Below are 10,000 nucleotides of genomic sequence, written 5' to 3'. Positions count from 1 at the left end.
GGCCGGCCGGCGGGGGCCCTCCGATGGCGGGTCACGAGTGCCAATCGGTCAGGGTGTGTGTCTGTCTGTGCCTGGAGCTCATGAGGCTGTTGTGACGGCCGACTCTGGCCGATATGGGGCCTCCCCTGCCTGGGGAACGAGCTGGGAGGCCGCTGGGACAGCTTCTCTGGAGGTCCCACTTTTCAAAAACCAGGTTTCTCAAATCGTGCGGAGGGTAGCTTGGAAAACCGCCCCTAACTGTGTCAGACGGGAGGGAGAAGGGGAGGCGGCGGACCTCTACCCGCTTCCGCCCGCGCCTTCTCCCCGTCTCAAACTTAGAGGTTTGGAAATCACCGCTGCTGAAATTTTTCTAAGTGTTTGACGGGGAGAAGGCGCCGGGGAAGCGGCCGGAGCTCCGCCGCTTACCCCGCGCCTTCTCCCCGTCTCAAACTTAGAGGTTTGGAAATCACCGCTGCTGAAATTTTTCAGCCGGAGCTCCGGCCGCTTACCCCGGGCACTTCTCCCGTCCCACACTCGCGCCCCTGGTACTCCGCTCCGGCCGCTTTGGTTTAAACACGGGAAATAACCGAGGGAGAAAGCTCACTCTATTTCATCCGATTTTCTCACATCTCTCCCTCTCGCCTGGCTGGAAGCCTCCGACCTCCCTGCTGGATGGAAATCACCGCTGCTGAGATTTTTCCAAGTGTTTGACGGGGAGAAGGCGCCGGGGAAGCGGCCGGAGCTCCGGCCGCTTACCCCGGGCACTTCACCCGTCCCACACTCGCGCCCCTGGTACTCCGCTCCGGCCGCTTTGGTTTAAACACGGGAAATAACCGAGGGAGAAAGCTCACTCTATTTCATCCGATTTTCTCACATCTCTCCCTCTCGCCTGGCTGGAAGCCTCCGACCTCCCTGCTGGATGGAAATCACCGCTGCTGAGATTTTTCCAAGTGTTTGACGGGGAGAAGGCGCCGGGGAAGCGGCCGGAGCTCCGGCCGCTTACCCCGGGCACTTCACCCGTCCCACACTCGCGCCCCTGGTACTCCACTCCGGCCGCTTTGGTTTAAACACGGGAAATAACCGAGGGAGAAAGCTCACTCTATTTTATCCGATTTTCTCACATCTCTCCCTCTCGCCTGGCTGGAAGCCTCCGACCTCCCTGCTGGATGAAGCCCTGGGGGAAAGAAAAACAAATGAAATAGAGGAGGGAGGGAGGGAGGGAGGGAGGCTTTCTCCTGTTTTACCCTATTTTCATCCATTTTTCCCTCTCCCCTCTCTGGGAGCCTCCGATCTCCGCCTCTCGCACCTCCGCCAAGCACTGGTGACAGACATTAAAGGGGGCATGAGCTCCGTTTCCGCCCAGCCTTTGCCAGGCTGTCCATTTCACTGCCCCGTGGCCGGGGAGCGCCGCAACGGCCGCCGCCGAGCCGGTCACGGGCCCCCGGGCCCGGCCAAAGGGTGGACCCCACCGGTGCTCGGCCCCCACGCGCCCCACGGAGCCCCCGCTCGCGCCAGGCACCCCCGGGGCTCGGCTCTCGCTGGCCCCGACGGACCCGCCGCCCCTCCTCACCCTTGACAGACATTAAAGGGGGCATGAGCTCCGTTTCCGCCCAGCCTTTGCCAGGCTGTCCATTTCACTGCCCCGAGGCCGGGGAGCGCCGCAACGGCCGCCGCCGACCCGGTCACGGGCCCCCGGGCCCGGCCAAAGGGTGGACCCCACCGGTGCTCGGCCCCCACGCGCCCCACGGAGCCCCCGCTCGCGCCAGGCACCCCCGGGGCTCGGCTCTCGCTGGCCCCGACGGACCCGCCGCCCCTCCTCACCCTTGACAGACATTAAAGGGGGCATGAGCTCCGTTTCCGCCCAGCCTTTGCCAGGCTGTCCATTTCACTGCCCCGTGGCCGGGGAGCGCCGCAACGGCCGCCGCCGACCCGGTCACGGGCCCCCGGGCCCGGCCAAAGGGTGGACCCCACCGGTGCTCGGCCCCCACGCGCCCCACGGAGCCCCCGCTCGCGCCAGGCACCCCCGGGGCTCGGCTCTCGCTGGCCCCGACCGACCCGCCGCCCTCCGCCTATCTCACCTCCACCCAGCACTGGAGGCAGGCATTAAAGGGGGAATTTATCCCCTGTGTTCCACCCTCACTTCACCCAGCTCTCTGGCTCTCTGTCTCCCTCCCTCTCCTCTCCCCTCTCTGGGGGAGACTCTCACCGTCCCAGGCCTCATTCTCCCACCTCCACCCAGCGCTGGAGGCAGGCATTAAAGGGGGAATTAATCCCCTGTGTTCCATGCTCACTTCACCCAGCTCTCTGGCTCTCTGTCTCCCTCCCTCCCTCTTCTCTCCCCTCTCTGGGGGAGACTCTCACCGTCCCAGGCCTCATTCTCCCACCTCCACCCAGCGCTGGAGGCAGGCATTAAAGGGGGAATTAATCCCCTGTGTTCCATCCTCACTTCACCCAGCTCTCTGGCTCTCTGTCTCCCTCCCTCTTCTCTCCCCTCTCTGGGGGAGACTCTCAACCTCCCAGGCCTCATTCTCCCACCTCCACCCAGCGCTGGAGGCAGGCATTAAAGGGGGAATTAATCCCCTGTGTTCCATCCTCACTTCACCCAGCTCTCTGGCTCTCTGTCTCCCTCCCTCTTCTCTCCCCTCTCTGGGGGAGACTCTCAACCTCCCAGGCCTCATTCTCCCACCTCCACCCAGCGCTGGAGGCAGGCATTAAAGGGGGAATTAATCCCCTGTGTTCCATGCTCACTTCACCCAGCTCTCTGGCTCTCTGTCTCCCTCCCTCTTCTCTCCCCTCTCTGGGGGAGACTCTCACCGTCCCAGGCCTCATTCTCCCACCTCCACCCAGCACTGGAGGCAGGCATTAAAGGGGGAATTAATCCCCCGTGTACCACCCTCACTTCACCCAGCTCTCTGGCTCTCTGTCTCCCTCCCTCCCTCTTCTCTCCCCTCTCTGGGGGAGACTCTCACCGTCCCAGGCCTCATTCTCCCACCTCCACCCAGCGCTGGAGGCAGGCATTAAAGGGGGAATTAATCCCCTGTGTTCCATGCTCACTTCACCCAGCTCTCTGGCTCTCTGTCTCCCTCCCTCTTCTCTCCCCTCTCTGGGGGAGACTCTCACCGTCCCAGGCCTCATTCTCCCACCTCCACCCAGCACTGGAGGCAGGCATTAAAGGGGGAATTAATCCCCCGTGTACCACCCTCACTTCACCCAGCTCTCTGGCTCTCTGTCTCCCTCCCTCCCTCTTCTCTCCCCTCTCTGGGGGAGACTCTCACCGTCCCAGGCCTCATTCTCCCACCTCCACCCAGCACTGGAGGCAGGCATTAAAGGGGGAATTAATCCCCCGTGTACCACCCTCACTTCACCCAGCTCTCTGGCTCTCTGTCTCCCTCCCTCTCCTCTCCCCTCTCTGGGGGAGACTCTCACCGTCCCAGGCCTCATTCTCCCACCTCCACCCAGCACTGGAGTAAGATCTTAGGGGACACTTTAATCCCTGTACCACCCTCACTTCACCCAGCTCTCTGGCTCTCTGTCTCCCTCCCTCCTCTCTCCCCTCTCTGGGGGAGACTCTCAACCTCCCAGGCCTCATTCTCCCACCTCCACCCAGCGCTGGAGGCAGGCATTAAAGGGGGAATTAATCCCCTGTGTTCCACCCTCACTTCACCCAGCTCTCTGGCTCTCTGTCTCCCTCCCTCCTCTCTCCCCTCTCTGGGGGAGACTCTCAACCTCCCAGGCATCACTCTCCCACCTCCACCCAGCGCTGGAGGCAGGCATTAAAGGGGGAATTAATCCCCTGTGTTCCACCCTCACTTCACCCAGCTCTCTGGCTCTCTGTCTCCCTCCCTCTTCTCTCCCCTCTCTGGGGGAGACTCTCACCGTCCCAGGCCTCATTCTCCCACCTCCACCCAGCACTGGAGTAAGATCTTAGGGGACACTTTAATCCCTGTACCACCCTCACTTCACCCAGCTCTCTGGCTCTCTGTCTCCCTCCCTCCTCTCTCCCCTCTCTGGGGGAGACTCTCACCGTCCCAGGCATCATTCTCCCACCTCCACCAAGCGCTGGAGGCAGGCATTAAAGGGGGAATTAATCCCCTGTGTTCCACCCTCACTTCACCCAGCTCTCTGGCTCTCTGTCTCCCTCCCTCTTCTCTCCCCTCTCTGGGGGAGACTCTCAACCTCCCAGGCCTCATTCTCCCACCTCCACCCAGCGCTGGAGGCAGGCATTAAAGGGGGAATTAATCCCCTGTGTTCCATGCTCACTTCACCCAGCTCTCTGGCTCTCTGTCTCCCTCCCTCTTCTCTCCCCTCTCTGGGGGAGACTCTCACCGTCCCAGGCCTCATTCTCCCACCTCCACCCAGCACTGGAGGCAGGCATTAAAGGGGGAATTAATCCCCCGTGTACCACCCTCACTTCACCCAGCTCTCTGGCTCTCTGTCTCCCTCCCTCCCTCTTCTCTCCCCTCTCTGGGGGAGACTCTCACCGTCCCAGGCCTCATTCTCCCACCTCCACCCAGCACTGGAGGCAGGCATTAAAGGGGGAATTAATCCCCCGTGTACCACCCTCACTTCACCCAGCTCTCTGGCTCTCTGTCTCCCTCCCTCCCTCTTCTCTCCCCTCTCTGGGGGAGACTCTCACCGTCCCAGGCCTCATTCTCCCACCTCCACCCAGCACTGGAGTCAGATCTTAGGGGACACTTTAATCCCTGTACCACCCTCACTTCACCCAGCTCCCTGGCTCTCTGTCTCCCTCCCTCTTCTCTCCCCTCTCTGGGGGAGACTCTCACCGTCCCAGGCCTCATTCTCCCACCTCCACCCAGCACTGGAGTAAGATCTTAGGGGACACTTTAATCCCTGTACCACCCTCACTTCACCCAGCTCTCTGGCTCTCTGTCTCCCTCCCTCCTCTCTCCCCTCTCTGGGGGAGACTCTCACCGTCCCAGGCCTCATTCTCCCACCTCCACCCAGCGCTGGAGGCAGGCATTAAAGGGGGAATTAATCCCCTGTGTTCCACGCTCACTTCACCCAGCTCTCTGGCTCTCTGTCTCCCTCCCTCTCCTCTCCCCTCTCTGGGGGAGACTCTCACCGTCCCAGGCCTCATTCTCCCACCTCCACCCAGCACTGGAGTAAGATCTTAGGGGACACTTTAATCCCTGTACCACCCTCACTTCACCCAGCTCTCTGGCTCTCTGTCTCCCTCCCTCCTCTCTCCCCTCTCTGGGGGAGACTCTCAACCTCCCAGGCCTCATTCTCCCACCTCCACCCAGCGCTGGAGGCAGGCATTAAAGGGGGAATTAATCCCCTGTGTTCCACCCTCACTTCACCCAGCTCTCTGGCTCTCTGTCTCCCTCCCTCCTCTCTCCCCTCTCTGGGGGAGACTCTCAACCTCCCAGGCCTCATTCTCCCACCTCCACCCAGCACTGGAGTAAGATCTTAGGGGACACTTTAATCCCTGTACCACCCTCACTTCACCCAGCTCTCTGGCTCTCTGTCTCCCTCCCTCCTCTCTCCCCTCTCTGGGGGAGACTCTCACCGTCCCAGGCCTCATTCTCCCACCTCCACCCAGCACTGGAGGCAGGCATTAAAGGGGGAATTAATCCCCCGTGTACCACCCTCACTTCACCCAGCTCTCTGGCTCTCTGTCTCCCTCCCTCCCTCTTCTCTCCCCTCTCTGGGGGAGACTCTCACCGTCCCAGGCCTCATTCTCCCACCTCCACCCAGCACTGGAGTCAGATCTTAGGGGACACTTTAATCCCTGTACCACCCTCACTTCACCCAGCTCCCTGGCTCTCTGTCTCCCTCCCTCTTCTCTCCCCTCTCTGGGGGAGACTCTCACCGTCCCAGGCCTCATTCTCCCACCTCCACCCAGCACTGGAGTAAGATCTTAGGGGACACTTTAATCCCTGTACCACCCTCACTTCACCCAGCTCCCTGGCTCTCTGTCTCCCTCCCTCTTCTCTCCCCTCTCTGGGGGAGACTCTCACCGTCCCAGGCCTCATTCTCCCACCTCCACCCAGCACTGGAGTCAGATCTTAGGGGACACTTTAATCCCTGTACCACCCTCACTTCACCCAGCTCTCTGGCTCTCTGTCTCCCTCCCTCCTCTCTCCCCTCTCTGGGGGAGACTCTCACCGTCCCAGGCCTCATTCTCCCACCTCCACCCAGCGCTGGAGGCAGGCATTAAAGGGGGAATTAATCCCCTGTGTTCCATGCTCACTTCACCCAGCTCTCTGGCTCTCTGTCTCCCTCCCTCCCTCTTCTCTCCCCTCTCTGGGGGAGACTCTCACCGTCCCAGGCCTCATTCTCCCACCTCCACCCAGCGCTGGAGGCAGGCATTAAAGGGGGAATTAATCCCCCGTGTTCCATCCTCACTTCACCCAGCTCTCTGGCTCTCTGTCTCCCTCCCTCTTCTCTCCCCTCTCTGGGGGAGACTCTCAACCTCCCAGGCCTCATTCTCCCACCTCCACCCAGCGCTGGAGGCAGGCATTAAAGGGGGAATTAATCCCCTGTGTTCCATGCTCACTTCACCCAGCTCTCTGGCTCTCTGTCTCCCTCCCTCTTCTCTCCCCTCTCTGGGGGAGACTCTCACCGTCCCAGGCCTCATTCTCCCACCTCCACCCAGCACTGGAGGCAGGCATTAAAGGGGGAATTAATCCCCCGTGTACCACCCTCACTTCACCCAGCTCTCTGGCTCTCTGTCTCCCTCCCTCCCTCTTCTCTCCCCTCTCTGGGGGAGACTCTCACCGTCCCAGGCCTCATTCTCCCACCTCCACCCAGCACTGGAGTCAGATCTTAGGGGACACTTTAATCCCTGTACCACCCTCACTTCACCCAGCTCCCTGGCTCTCTGTCTCCCTCCCTCTTCTCTCCCCTCTCTGGGGGAGACTCTCAACCTCCCAGGCCTCATTCTCCCACCTCCACCCAGCGCTGGAGGCAGGCATTAAAGGGGGAATTAATCCCCTGTGTTCCATCCTCACTTCACCCAGCTCTCTGGCTCTCTGTCTCCCTCCCTCCCTCTTCTCTCCCCTCTCTGGGGGAGACTCTCACCGTCCCAGGCCTCATTCTCCCACCTCCACCCAGCGCTGGAGGCAGGCATTAAAGGGGGAATTAATCCCCTGTGTTCCATGCTCACTTCACCCAGCTCTCTGGCTCTCTGTCTCCCTCCCTCCCTCTTCTCTCCCCTCTCTGGGGGAGACTCTCAACCTCCCAGGCCTCATTCTCCCACCTCCACCCAGCGCTGGAGGCAGGCATTAAAGGGGGAATTAATCCCCTGTGTTCCATCCTCACTTCACCCAGCTCTCTGGCTCTCTGTCTCCCTCCCTCCCTCTTCTCTCCCCTCTCTGGGGGAGACTCTCACCGTCCCAGGCCTCATTCTCCCACCTCCACCCAGCGCTGGAGGCAGGCATTAAAGGGGGAATTAATCCCCTGTGTTCCATCCTCACTTCACCCAGCTCTCTGGCTCTCTGTCTCCCTCCCTCCCTCTTCTCTCCCCTCTCTGGGGGAGACTCTCACCGTCCCAGGCCTCATTCTCCCACCTCCACCCAGCGCTGGAGGCAGGCATTAAAGGGGGAATTAATCCCCTGTGTTCCATGCTCACTTCACCCAGCTCTCTGGCTCTCTGTCTCCCTCCCTCTTCTCTCCCCTCTCTGGGGGAGACTCTCAACCTCCCAGGCCTCATTCTCCCACCTCCACCCAGCGCTGGAGGCAGGCATTAAAGGGGGAATTAATCCCCTGTGTTCCATGCTCACTTCACCCAGCTCTCTGGCTCTCTGTCTCCCTCCCTCCCTCTCCTCTCCCCTCTCTGGGGGAGACTCTCACCGTCCCAGGCCTCATTCTCCCACCTCCACCCAGCACTGGAGTCAGATCTTAGGGGACACTTTAATCCCTGTACCACCCTCACTTCACCCAGCTCCCTGGCTCTCTGTCTCCCTCCCTCTTCTCTCCCCTCTCTGGGGGAGACTCTCACCGTCCCAGGCCTCATTCTCCCACCTCCACCCAGCGCTGGAGGCAGGCATTAAAGGGGGAATTAATCCCCCGTGTTCCACCCTCACTTCACCCAGCTCCCTGGCTCTCTGTCTCCCTCCCTCTTCTCTCCCCTCTCTGGGGGAGACTCTCACCGTCCCAGGCCTCATTCTCCCACCTCCACCCAGCGCTGGAGGCAGGCATTAAAGGGGGAATTAATCCCCCGTGTTCCACCCTCACTTCACCCAGCTCCCTGGCTCTCTGTCTCCCTCCCTCTTCTCTCCCCTCTCTGGGGGAGACTCTCACCGTCCCAGGCCTCATTCTCCCACCTCCACCCAGCGCTGGAGGCAGGCATTAAAGGGGGAATTAATCCCCCGTGTTCCACCCTCACTTCACCCAGCTCTCTGGCTCTCTGTCTCCCTCCCTCTTCTCTCCCCTCTCTGGGGGAGACTCTCAACCTCCCAGGCCTCATTCTCCCACCTCCACCCAGCGCTGGAGGCAGGCATTAAAGGGGGAATTAATCCCCTGTGTTCCATGCTCACTTCACCCAGCTCTCTGGCTCTCTGTCTCCCTCCCTCTTCTCTCCCCTCTCTGGGGGAGACTCTCAACCTCCCAGGCCTCATTCTCCCACCTCCACCCAGCGCTGGAGGCAGGCATTAAAGGGGGAATTAATCCCCTGTGTTCCATGCTCACTTCACCCAGCTCTCTGGCTCTCTGTCTCCCTCCCTCCCTCTCCTCTCCCCTCTCTGGGGGAGACTCTCACCGTCCCAGGCCTCATTCTCCCACCTCCACCCAGCACTGGAGTCAGATCTTAGGGGACACTTTAATCCCTGTACCACCCTCACTTCACCCAGCTCCCTGGCTCTCTGTCTCCCTCCCTCTTCTCTCCCCTCTCTGGGGGAGACTCTCACCGTCCCAGGCCTCATTCTCCCACCTCCACCCAGCGCTGGAGGCAGGCATTAAAGGGGGAATTAATCCCCCGTGTTCCACCCTCACTTCACCCAGCTCCCTGGCTCTCTGTCTCCCTCCCTCTTCTCTCCCCTCTCTGGGGGAGACTCTCACCGTCCCAGGCCTCATTCTCCCACCTCCACCCAGCGCTGGAGGCAGGCATTAAAGGGGGAATTAATCCCCCGTGTTCCACCCTCACTTCACCCAGCTCCCTGGCTCTCTGTCTCCCTCCCTCTTCTCTCCCCTCTCTGGGGGAGACTCTCACCGTCCCAGGCCTCATTCTCCCACCTCCACCCAGCGCTGGAGGCAGGCATTAAAGGGGGAATTAATCCCCCGTGTTCCACCCTCACTTCACCCAGCTCTCTGGCTCTCTGTCTCCCTCCCTCTTCTCTCCCCTCTCTGGGGGAGACTCTCAACCTCCCAGGCCTCATTCTCCCACCTCCACCCAGCACTGGAGTAAGATCTTAGGGGACACTTTAATCCCTGTACCACCCTCACTTCACCCAGCTCTCTGGCTCTCTGTCTCACTCCCTCCTCTCTCCCCTCTCTGGGGGAGACTCTCAACCTCCCAGGCATCATTCTCCCACCTCCACCCAGCACTGGAGTCAGATCTTAGGGGACACTTTAATCCCTGTACCACCCTCACTTCACCCAGCTCTCTGGCTCTCTGTCTCCCTCCCTCCTCTCTCCCCTCTCTGGGGGAGACTCTCAACCTCCCAGGCATCATTCTCCCACCTCCACCCAGCACTGGAGTCAGATCTTAGGGGACACTTTAATCCCTGTACCACCCTCACTTCACCCAGCTCTCTGGCTCTCTGTCTCCCTCCCTCCTCTCTCCCCTCTCTGGGGGAAACTCTCAACCTCCCAGGCCTCATTCTCCCACCTCCACCCAGCACTGGAGTCAGATCTTAGGGGACACTTTAATCCCTGTACCACCCTCACTTCACCCAGCTCCCTGGCTCTCTGTCTCCCTCCCTCTTCTCTCCCCTCTCTGGGGGAGACTCTCACCGTCCCAGGCCTCATTCTCCCACCTCCACCCAGCACTGGAGTAAGATCTTAGGGGACACTTTAATCCCTGTACCACCCTCACTTCACCCAGCTCTCTGGCTCTCTG

The sequence above is a fragment of the Epinephelus lanceolatus genome, chromosome 24, assembly GCF_041903045.1.
Source record: "Epinephelus lanceolatus isolate andai-2023 chromosome 24, ASM4190304v1, whole genome shotgun sequence".
In the NCBI taxonomy this organism is placed as follows: domain Eukaryota; kingdom Metazoa; phylum Chordata; class Actinopteri; order Perciformes; family Serranidae; genus Epinephelus; species Epinephelus lanceolatus.
Note: the sequence above shows the minus strand (reverse complement) of the source record.